The 12,938-nt window shown below is 41.1% G+C and overlaps 1 long non-coding RNA gene across 1 annotated transcript; it reads left to right on the top strand.

Moving 5' to 3' along the window:
- The first annotated feature begins 54 nt into the window (after positions 1-54).
- Positions 55-4,277, top strand: LOC106574377 (uncharacterized). The gene is made up of 4 exons (XR_001321529.2): positions 55-357; positions 712-824; positions 1,144-1,214; positions 2,532-4,277. It is a non-coding gene; the product is annotated as an uncharacterized lncRNA (long non-coding RNA).
- The last annotated feature ends 8,661 nt before the right edge of the window (positions 4,278-12,938 follow it).

Raw genomic sequence — 12,938 nt, 5'->3', positions numbered from 1 at the left:
GAATATTATCCGGAAGAAGAAAAGTTGGAACACTCTCATATTCAACCCACACGACCACAACTGAAAGGGGGAAAAATGACCCAAATGATAGCGTTGCAAGTTTGATTGACTCTCACACAGGGATGAAAGTAAAGGGTTGCAGAGTGTTAAGGAAGTGAGCATCAGCGGTTTGGGTTGTTAATGTTTTATATTTGTAAACGTTTATTTATTTGCCTCCTCCATGGCCGTGCGTTTATTTTTACTATCGTAATAACCACTATGAGGGGAGCATGTATAACGGCGCATGCCCCATGCACCTACAAGAGCGAAAGAGATGTGTATATTGAGGTGCTTCTCGCACGTGCCAGGTGGAGTCAGGTGCGTACAGGTACTTTATTTGAAGTTTTCCCGGTGTGTTTTAAACAAAGTGTATGTGAACTCATCACTCTGACCGGAATTGAAAGACGTCACGTGTGTACTTTATTCCTTTTTTTTCACAGGTGTTATTCAAGGTTATATCGACCAAAATATTTCACTCTATTGCAACTATATGACATGGTTATTACTCCAATTAAGGTTTCTCTATTTGATTTATTAATGTATTTCCTTGTGATGCTGTTGTTTCTATTTCTGTCTGTCTCTCACTATAGATGGAGAGGGAGGCTCCACCTTTGCAACGCTGTGATTGGTTATGTAAATAAAGTATTACATTTTCTGTCCTGTCCTATGCAGTTATCAACTGTATGGATAATTAAATCATCAATCAAGAGGCTCGACTGTTTGATGCCTTTGTCCAAAGCCAATCAGATTCCAGAGAACTCGGAAGCACAGCTCGAGAGGAAAAGGTGCTCAACATCTGGCATTAAATATTCCAAAAGGCGGTCGATATAGACAGCACAGCTGAAAATAGATTGCTATTAGAGTATTTTTCAATATTTTTATCTGCAATTAATTTTAATGAATTATATATAATTGTATTAATTACGATTATGATTATTATTAAGAATATTCATATACTTTTTTATTTGTAATATTATGATTATTATGTTTATTATTACACGTACAGTATTGTATTTATTTATAGCCTACTACTCTATTTGTGTTGCACTGTTATATTTTCATTAGCTAGGTATGTACAAAATAACTTTGTTTTCATTTATGCAGCTGTTATTGGTCGCAGCCTGGTGATAGTGCGTTACAGACTTGAAGAAGGGGATCCCGCTTTACTGCAGCTGGTAAGTAGGCTACTCCTAACTCAAGTTTTGCAGCTCCACGGAGTAATCTGCTTTGTGTGTTAATGTTATGTACAGCATGTGTGTGAGATTAAGACTGATGTAGGCGTGTGATTCGCTTCCGATTTTGACAGCAAATAATAGCCTGCAATTCCATGCCAGATAAAGACGCAAAGTCATTCATTTTAAGTGAGCACTGAATGTATGTCAAGCAAGTGCATAGTCTCTGTCTGATTTGCCAAATCCCTCTGTGCTGCCGCTCCACAACTGGAGCGGTGTCCCTGCTCATTCATTCCCGCGCGCTCTGAGTGACACCACTCCTTGCTTTCAGCTTGAATATTTTATACAAACATATACAGCGTGAAAGGGGATTACTGACGATAGTTGACCTATAGGGGGACCTTAGAGTTAATGAATCTGTTAATTTAATTGAGAGGAAACACAACACACTCTTGTGGCTCTAGAAAGCAAGTGTCTTTATTTTTTACGTGCCATGTTTGCTGGTATGAGTTATATCAATACAGCAAATATATGCCCTTTGTCAGATTTATCATTACTTATGCATTTAGCAAGGAATTAAATATGACCGTTTTATGAAGCAGTAAATACATATAGGCTATGTCAATTTCAGCTAGGTTGACATTTAAATGATCGTGTGGCGCAACAATAAAACTGTATAGCTTATATCCTATGTACCACCGAAGCAGTATAGGCCTATGGTTTATAACATAGTGTTGCAGTACAGAATACACAGTGGAATCAGTAATGATCCTGGTATTTAGCCTGGTGGTTATTCAACCAGTCAACTGGTTTACACACCTGTCAGGTATAAGGATTCTAGCGTTAAAATACGGTGCACTTATATATTTTTTAACAAGTGAGGATTACAAAATATGTCAAAGTCATTACTGATCGTTTAGGGTCCCGAAATCACCCTCATCAGGTGGAACATATTTTGAAAGAAAAGGGGGAAGGTGGAGAATGACGAGTGAATCCAATATTTTTTTTTCTGCCACACTTTGAATGCAGAGAACAGATGGTGACTCCGTTCAGTTTATAGACTACACTGCGGAAGCACACTACGTTTCGTGATTATATCAGGTACCAGATGTTACCTCTCACCTGCTGTAACAGTATCATAAGCATAACACCTCGTTTCGTTGTATACTGATAAGACGTTTTATCTGACCATTGCCACGATGACTTGTCAGGTGAAAGTACAGCAGTTACACAAATCCTAGTCTATTGTATAATTACAAACCAGCCACAAATGATTATATTTTCCAAAGATATATAATTGATGTTTTACTCCCCATACAGTCCCATGGAAACACAGCTATCTTTGGATTCCAACTCCCCGCAGGACTGCTGTTCTGTGCTGGGAAAGGAGCAGCTATCATGATGGAATTGCTCCCAGAAATGTTACATCTGTGCTAAAACTTAGGACAAGGAGGAGGAGGAGGAGGAGGAGGAGAATTCACAGGTGGTGGTGGGGAAAGAATCTAACGGAATGGAATCCCCAAACTAAATAAGAGAGGGAGGATGAGAGGAGGAGGAGGAGGAGAACAGGACTGTGTCATTTCCTGTACATGAGAACATACCCCAAAGCTGCTCTACATTTCACTGTTTTAATGTCGCCCCTAAATAATTTCACAAACCACAAGTATGGTATATGATACATTACGGTAAGTAAGATTTATGCTGAAGACAATTCAATGTCTTACATAAAGTATGACTACTTTTATGACTACATATATCCTATATACCGCTGACAGCTTCTAACAACGATGGTGAGTATACAGTATGTCTGAGGCCCTAAACATACAGTTGAAAGCCTTCTAAAGATGTTTGGTATACAATACAATGTATAAGGGCCTACATGATAATGGTGTGACACAAAGCATCTGCTTCACCAGATCACATCTATCCCTCTAGTTTGTTTTCAACTCTCCCTCTCTCTCCCTTCACTACAATCACCACAACAACATCGACTAGGTCTCTCTATGGGACCCGTTCTGTGATATTTTGATCCCACTGCCGTAGATAGCCGTAGATATGATGCCATTTAATACTCCACCGTTGCTCGCAGTGTAACAGAGTGAAGAACGTGAGAGATTGACGGACAATTAGAGAACATAGGCGACCGTGTGTGTGTGTGATCTTCGAGGAGAAGCCTCAAACGCGGAAAATGAATTTAGTTTACATTCGCTACAGGCCTTACAGGCAAATGAGCACTTCTCCTTTGCTTGTGCTTTTCTCAAAAACACTTCAGATGTTTCTCAGTGTATATAAAAGAAAGTGAGACAGAGAGAGAGAGGAGAGAGAGAGATTGCAAAGTAACAGAACAGATTGCTTAGAAGCAAAAAGCTTACATCAGAAACATATAGATTTTTCTTCTGTTGGTTGCTCTTGTTAAAATCAACCGAGTAAGTGCATGGTGACTCTATCTGAGACTGCAAATTACAACTTGTTCATTTGAGCTGCTCAAATAAGAGACAGATCAGATGTTCTGCTTTACTTTGAATCTTTCCTGTGGAAAGAGGTCAAGTCCCCAGTGGCCAGAAAAGTAACAGATTGGTGGAGGGAGGCTATGAGGGACTCAGAAAACCAGCATTTCTGGTTTAATATTTTGATATTCCCTCTTTGTGAAGTATTTATACCCAGAAGAGATAAAGACATAAAACACAATAAGTTCATATTTGACATGAACACAAGTTAGTCCTCTTTCACCCAAAGTGGGTTTTAAAAAAAAAGGTAATCTGCTCAGGAAACAGGAAAACGTATTTCACTCTTGACTCGAAAGATGACTTATCGCTCCCTGGAATGAATACATGAGGGTGGCTATGATGCATTATTAATCAAACATTTGAATAATTGTTGTATCTCTAATCTCTTCCCTGCATTTGCATATCAGCCTTTTAATGTCTGCCTCCATATATGATGCTAGCTACTTCCTCTTAGGACATAGAAATATAATTAATATAACTAACTTATTTCCTCAAACCAAACCATGTCTTCTCTCTCTCTCTCTCTCTCTCTCTCTCTCTCTCTCTCTCTCTCTCTCTCTCTCTCTCTAATTATATTTGCTTTATTGGCATGACGTAACAATGTACATATTGCCAAACGCTTACTTTGGATATTTACAATATTAAAGTAATAATACTCAAAATTGTCAACGGGACAACAGTGACAACAATAACCAATGGTCAAAATAACCATACATTGAACAATAACAATAAGCATAGAGGACATGTGCAGGTTGGTTGGTCTGTCAGACACTGTCCCTATGGCAGGCAGCAATGTAGTGTGCTGCCAACCCACAGCTCTCTGCGTCTTCCCCCAACAGGACGGGTAGCTTATTCTCATCAGAGGTCTTTGAAACATTGAATAAGGGTTTCAATTTTGGGGAAATGACACTCTCTAATTGTTTGACTTTTTTTTTTTTTACATTTATTTTGACATTTCGTCAGGAAATGCAGCTCTGTCTCAGGTTCTGCTGTTGTGCAGTGGTTGCACAGCCTTTCCTCTACAGGGAGCCAGGTTTTCCTGTGTCTACCCTTCTCATTGGCAAGGCTGTGCTCACTGAGCCTGTACTTTGTCAAGGTTTTTCAAAGGTTTTGACCAGTAACCATGGTCAAATAGTTAGCCATGGTGTACTGTCGATTTAGGGCCAGATAGCACTGCATTTTGCTTTGTGCTTCTGCTTGTGTTTCCCAAAAAGCAATGTAGTTTTGTTTTTGACTGTGTTGTAATTTGTTTTATTCTGATTGATTGGATGTTCTGGTCCTGAGGCTTCAGTGTGTTAGAGATCATGTTTGTGAACTCAGCCCCAGGACCAGCTAGATGAGGGGACTCTTTTCTTTGCTCAGCTCTTGGCATTGCAGGGCTTGGTAATTGTATGAGAGGGGGTCACCGCATTTTAGATGTTTCCAAAACTGAATTGCTCTTTGTTGAGTTTTTATTATTAGTGGATATTGGCCTAATTCTGCCCTGTCTCTCTATCTCTCTCTCGCTCAACAATTTCAATACGGTGATTTCATTTACACTAACCTGGTGCATAGCAAGGGTAATATGTCTTGGAGAAAAACCCAATAAACTCAAATTGATGTGGCTGAATAACAATGCAGAAAATTACTTGTAACTCTGCCCACCCTCCCAACTACCAGCCACTGTTTATTTAATGGAATTATAGTAGGACAATTATCAGGTTGGATATCTACCAAGCATCAGTGTTCATCAAGGTTCAGTCCTCCTAAGGGGGGTTACTTTGACTCTCAAATGACCAGGATGTAAAATAATAGAGAATACATTAGTCATTGTGAGTTGAAACACTGTCTATTGTTTGTGATTTATTTTCATCCTTAGAAAAACAATAATCACAGTGAAGCTGCTGGTCACCACAGGGTAGCTAAAGAGTGTTCACAGGTTTTTATTTGATTTAACTAGGCAAGTCAGCTAAGAACAAATTCTTATTTACAATGACGGCCTACCCCAGCCAAACCCTCCCTTAACAACACTGGGCCAATTGTGCACCACATTATGGGACTTACGATCACGGCAGGTGGGGATCAAACCAGGGTCTCTAATGACACCTTTAGCACTGCTATGCAGTGCCTTCGACCGCTGCGACACTCGGGAGCACCACAATTAACAATGGTTTCTCCTACACTGGCAATTTTAAACGGTTTAGGCAAATATAGGTGTAGATATAGTCTTGTTTCACTTTCGTCAAGAAAAAATTACAATTGCTATTAAAATACTCTGTCACACAATACATAATATATCAATATGTGAGTCAAGCTTGTTATCAGCTGTAACTGTCCTGTGTATGGAGCACATGAATACAGGAGCGCTGTCAAATATCAGGGTTATAGAACTATAATGAACAAATTACTATTGTGACGTGATAATTTCTTCTCTCTCTCTCTCTCTCTCTCTCTCTCTCTCTCTCTCTCTCTCTCTCTCTCTTTCTGTAAAGCGCTGGTCTGGTGCCCTCTCACTCTCACCTCTCACTGTAGTCTTTTTGGCACTTCCATAAATAGAGAGAAATTGAAGGGAGTTGATTCCTCTTTGATCCTGGTGCTTGTTGTCAAAGCGCCTGGGATTGAAGAGACTGTTGGCCACAATTGACTGCGACAATTAGGAGATGATCAGAGCCCTGGAGTGGAGCACTTAAAGGGTAATTTACATGTCAGTTTGTTGAATAAAAAAAAGAAGAGGGACGAAAAAAGATATTCAGCTCAGAATTTGTTTTTTTCATTTTATTTTTCTTCCATGCCCGCCTTGTAAACTGTAATTTGTCCTCTTGCTAAGGAAAAACCTGGCAGAGGAGCTAGGATGCATATTACCATTTGAAAAGAAGCAATCATGGGGCCACTGCTGAGCCTATTGTCCAGTGAAAATGCTGATTTGCAGGCAGTGAGTAAAGGGAAACCTTCTGCTGAGGTAACTCCTATAGTAGCATCCTAATGGTCTCTTCTCTCTTCTGAGGTTTCTATTCTAAACACCTTCAACCCCCAACACTGCCTGTCCCATTATTGGGCTGTTTTATAGCTAGGGGAAGACAGTGGACTCAAGGCAACCTCCTGGTCACTGAAAAAGAAGAGAGGAGGGGTGTAGGGATAGAGGGAGGGAGGGAGGAAGAAGGGAGGGTGGTGGTGTAAAGCTAACAGCAGGTTGATAGGATAATACCCATCATCTGTTGCCTAGGATCATTCATATTGTGCCCACCCCTGCGCCTGGTCGCTCCCTTTACTTCATTTCTCCTGACTGCCATGTCAAGTCCGCTACCTCTGTCTGACTGGGGTTGTAAACTCAGTGGGACAATACGGGGACCAGGGAGAGAAGGTGGAAGGGCTTTGAGGTGTTTTTGTCCAGTCAGGTCTCCCCGTTTGAATAATCTCTCCCACGATAATCTAACTCCCCTCTTTTTTGACTGTATATGAACTAATCCAGATATTCTTCTTTCCTGTCAACATATAAATATATCCCTAATCTAAATCTGTCTAATGCCCATATAAGTGTAAATGAGTAAAATGAGTAACAGAATCTATATTGAAAAAATATATAAATATAAAATCTAAGCGCAACATTGAACAATTCCATTGGTTTTACTGAGTTACAGTTTATATGAAGAAATCAGTCAATTGAAATAAATGCATTAAGCCCTAATCAATGGGAATACAGATATGCATCTGTTGGTCACAGACACAACAACAAAAAAATGGGCTAATGCGCGCCCACACGACGCCATACACATTGTCTGCAGTTGTGAGGCCGGTTGGAGGCGGCTTAAGGCAGTGAAATTTATCAAGGTGAGACACAGATGCAGACACAGGAGGCAGATGGTAGGAGTTTTACAATGTTTAATAATCCAAATGGGTAGGCAAGAGAATGGTCGTGGACAGGCAAAAGGTCAAAAGCAGATCAGAGTCCAGGAGGTACAGAGTGGCAGACAGGCTCGTGGTCAAGGCAGGCAGAATGGTCAGGCAGGTGGGTACAGATTTCAGAAACAGGCAAGGGTCAAAACCGGGAGGACTAGAAAAAGGAGAATAGCAAAAAGGAGTATGGGAAAAACATGCTGGTTGACTTGACTAAACATACAAAACGAACTGGCAAAGAGAGACAGGAAACAAAGGGATAAATACACTGGGGAAAATAAGCGGCACATGGAGTGGGTGGAGACAATCACAGGAACAGGTGAAACAGATCAGGGCGTGACAGTACCCCCCTCCCCTTCCCCCAGCGACAACACTTGGCGTCCTACCTGGGCGCATATCTGGCTGACCGGGGTGTCAGCGGTGGAAATCGACAATGAGGACCGGGTCCAAGATGTCTTTAGCCGGGACCCAGCACCTCTCCTCCGGGCCATAACCCTCCCAATCAACCAGGTAGTGGAAACCCCTGCCCTGTGGTTGAACCTTCAGGAGGCGTCTCACCGTATATGCTGGCTGGCCACCGATAACCCGGGGGGGGTGGGCCTGGAGACAGAAGATAGAGGACAGTGAGACACGGGCTTAATCCTAGACACATGGAAGGTAGGGTGAATACAGAGGGTACGGGGTAACACAAGACGGACAGCAGTAGAACTCAGGACTCTGGAGATGGGAAAAGGACCAATAAACCTGGCAGACAGCTTGCGGGACTCTACCCGAAGGGGCAGATCCTGGGGGGAAAGCCATACCCTCTGCCCAATGCGGTAGTGGGGAGCTGGGGTCCGGCGACGGTCCGCTTGTCGACGATACCTGGAGTTGGTCTTGAGAATAGCCGCCCTGGCTCTTCTCCAGGTACGCCAACAGTGGCGGACAAACACCTGGGCCGAGGGTCCACTGACTTCCTGATCTTGTTCAGGGAAGAGAGGAGGCTGATACCCCATGGAGCACCCGAAAGGGGAGAGTCCCGTGGCAGAACTGGGAAGGGTGTTCCGGGCATACTCCACCCAGACCAGTTGACGGCTCCAGGTAGTGGGGTTGGTTGAGACCAGCCACCTTAACCTCTCTGGGCTAGGTGGGATGCTTGCGTCCCACCTACTCAACAGCCAGTTGAATCCCGTGGCGCGTTATTCAAATACCTTAGAAATGCTATTACTTCAATTTCTCAAACAAATGACTATTTTACAGCATTTTAAAGACAAGACTCTCGTTAATCTAACCACACTGTCCGATTTCAAAAAGGCTTTACAACGAAAACAAAACATTAGATTATGTCAGCAGAGTACCCAGCCAGAAATAATCAGACACCCATTTTTCAAGCTAGCATATAATGTCACATAAACCCAAACCACAGCTAAATGCAGCACTAACCTTTGATGATCTTCATCAGATGACAATCTTAGGACATTATGTTATACAATACATGCATGTCTGTTCAATCAAGTTCATATTTATATCAAAAAACAGCTTTTTACATTAGCAGGTGACTAGCATGTGACTAGCATTCCCACCGAACACTTCCGTTGAATTTACTAAATTACTCACGATAAACGTTCACAAAAAACATAACAATTATTTTAAGAATTATAGATACAGAACTCCTCTATGCACTCGATATGCCCAATTTTAAAATAGCTTTTCGGTGAAAGCACATTTTGCAATATTCTAAGTAGATAGCCCGGCATCACAGGGCTAGCTATTTAGACACCCAGCAAGTTTAGCACTCACCAAAGTCAGATTTACTATAAGAAAAATGTTATTACCTTTGCTGTTCTTCGTCAGAATGCACTCCCAGGACTTCTACTTCAATAACAAATGTTGGTTTGGTCCCAAATAATCCATTGTTATATCCAAATAGCGGCGTTTTGTTCGTGCGTTCAAGACACTATCCGAAAGGGTAAATAAGGGTGACGAGCACGGCGCGTTTCGTGACAAAAAAATTCTAAATATTCCATTACCGTACTTCGAAGCATGTCAACCGCTGTTTAAAATAAATTTTTATGCCATTTTTCTCGTAAAAAAGCGATAATATTCCGACCGGCAATGGTCAACACCGGGAGGACTAGAAAAAGGAGAATAGCAAAAATAACTGCAGGAAAAACATGCTGGTTGACTTGACTAAACATACAAGACGAATTGGCAAAGAGAGACAGGAAACACAGGGATAAATACATTGGGGAAAATAAGCGACACCTGCAGGAGGTGGACACAATCACAGGAACAGGTGAAACAGATCAGGGCGTGACAGAAACTACCATTAACTTCTATGGGCTAGGTGCGATGCTAGCGTCCCACCTGCGGGACACAGCCAGTGAAATATCAGGGCGGAAAATTCAAAAACAACAAAATGTCATAATTCAACTTTCTCAAACATACGACTATTTTACACCATTTTAAAGATACACTTCTCGTTAACCTGTTTAGGATAGGGGGCAGTATTTTCACGTCCGGATAAAAAACGTACCCGATTTAATCTGGTTATTACTCCTGCCCAGAAACTAGAATATGCATATAATTGTTTCATTTGGATAGAAAACAGCCTAAAGTTTCTAAAACTGTTTGAATGGTGTCTGTGAGTATAACAGAACTCATATGGCAGGCCAAAACCTGAGAAGATTCTATATAGGAAGTGCCTTCTCTGACCATTTCTTGGCCTTCTATAGCCTCTTTATCGAAAACAGAGGATCTCTGCTGTAACGTGACATTTTCTAAGGCTCCCATAGGCTCTCAGAAGGCGCCAGAACGGGGAATGATGACTCTGCAGTCCCTGGGCGAAAAACAGTAGCGCATTTGGAAAGTGGTCGATCTGAGAACAATGACACGGGTGCGCGTGTGCACGTGAAGACACCATTTTCTTATTTCAGTCTTTGAACGAAAACAACGTCTCTCGGTCGGAATATTATTGCTATTTTACGAGAAAAATCGCATAAAAATTGATTTTAAACAGCGTTTGACATGCTTCAAAGTACGGTAATGGAATATTTAGAATTTTTTTGTCACGATACGCGCCGGTGCATCACCCTTCGGATAGTGTCTTGAACGCAAGAACAAAATGCCGCTATTTGGATATAACTATGGATTATTTGGAACCAAAACAACATTGGGTGTAAAGTAGAAGTCCTGGGAGTGCATTCTGACGAAGAACAGCAAAGGTAATCCAATTTTTCTTATAGTAAATCTGAGTTTGGTGAGTGCCAAACTTGGTGGGTGTCTAAATAGCTAGCCTGTGATGGCCGGGCTATCTACTCAGAATATTGCAAAATGTGCTTTCACCGAAAAGCTATTTTAAAATCGGACACCGCGATTGCATAAAGGAGTTCTGTATCTATAATTGTTATGTTTTTTGTGAACTTTTATCGTGAGTAATTTAGTAAATTCACCGGAAGTTTTCGGTGGGTATGCTAGTTCTGAACGTCATATGCTAATATAAAAAAGCTGGTTTTTGATATAAATATGAACTTGATTGAACAAAACATGCATGTATTGTATAACATAATGTCCTAGGAGTGTCATCTGATGAAGATCATCAAAGGTTAGTGCTGCATTTAGCTGTGGTTTTGGTTTTTGTGACATTATATGCTAGCTTGAAAAATGGGTGTCTGATTATTTCTGGCTGGGTACTCTCCAGACATAATCTAATGTTTTGCTTTCGTTGTAAAGCCTTTTTGAAATCGGACAATGTGGTTAGATAAAGGAGAGTCTTGTCTTTAAAATGGTGTAAAATAGTAATATGTTTGAAAAATTGAAGTTTTGGGATTTTTGAGGAGTTTGTAATTCGCGCCACGCCCTATCATTGGATATTGGCGAGGCGTTCCGCTAGCGGAACATCTAGATGTAAATTAATCTAACCACATTGTCCGATTTCAAAAAGGCTTTACAGCGAAAGCAAAACATTAGATTATGTTATTTATATATCCAAAAACAGCATTTTACATTGGCGCGTGATATTCAGAAAATGTATTCCCACCAAAACGTCCGGTGAATGTGCACATCATTTTACAAAAATACGTTGACAAAATACACAACAATTATTTTAAGAATTATAGATAGACTACTCCTTTATGCAACCGCTGTGTCAGATTTTAAAATAGCTTTACGGAGAATGCACATTTTTCAATATTCTGAGTACATAGCTCAGCCATCACGGCGAGCTAATCAGACACCTGCCAAATTTGGGGCAACCTAAACTCAGAATTAGTATTAGAAATATTGTATTACCATTGCTGATCTTCGTCAGAATGCACTCCCAGGACTGCTACTTCCACAAGAAATGTTGTTTTTGTTCCAAATAATCCATATTTATGTCCAAATACCTCCGTTTTGTTTGTGCGTACAGATCACTTATCCAAAGGCATAACGCGCGAGCGCGGAACGAGAGACGAAAAGTCAAAATGTTCCATTACCATACTTAGAAGCATGTCAAACGCTGTTTAAAATAAATCTTTATCGTATTTTTTACATGAAATTGTGATAATATTCCAACCGGACAATAGCGTATTCATTCAAGAAGAAAAAGAAGGAGGGGTGCGCTCGCGGGACTGAGCATATCCAATCCCTTTGTTGCCAGGCAGACCACTCAGTAAATAAGCTCCTATACTCTGCCCAGTGACAGGAAAATGCTCAAACCACTTTCTGAAGGCTTTAGACAGCCAATGGAAGCCTTAGGAAGTGCAATGTCACCCCACAGACACTGGAGCTTCGATAGAGAATCAAAAGAAGAACTGCAATTCTCAGACTTTTCACTCCCTGCTTGGATTTTTGTCAGGTCTTTGCCTGCCATATGAGTTCTGTTATACTCACAGACACCATTCAAACAGTTTTAGAAACTTCAGTGTTTCCTATCCAGATCTACTAATAATATGCATATTCTAGTTTATGGGCCAGAGTAGTAACCTGTTTAAATGGGTACGTTTTTTCATCCGGCCGTGAAAATACTGCCCCCTAGCCCAGACAGGTTAACTTCTCTAGCAACAGCTCTGGTGGACATTCCTGTTGTCAGCAGGCCAATTGCACGCTCCCTCAAAACCTGAGACATCTGTGGCATTGTGTTGTGTGACAAAACTGCACATTTTACAGTGGTCTGTTATTGTCCCCAGCACAAGCTGCACCTGTGTAATGATCATGCTGTTTAATCAGTTTATTGATATGCCACACCTGTCAGGTGCATGGATTATCTTGGCAAAGGAGAAATGCCCACTAACAGGGATGTAAACAAATTTGTGCACCAAATTTGAGAGAAATAAGCTTTTTTGTATGGAACATTTCTGGGATATTTTTTTTCAGCTCATGAAACATG

Source organism: Salmo salar, chromosome ssa16, assembly GCF_905237065.1.
Source record: "Salmo salar chromosome ssa16, Ssal_v3.1, whole genome shotgun sequence".
Classification (NCBI taxonomy): Eukaryota; Metazoa; Chordata; class Actinopteri; order Salmoniformes; family Salmonidae; genus Salmo; species Salmo salar.
Note: the sequence above shows the minus strand (reverse complement) of the source record. Positions and strands in the feature narration are given on the sequence as shown.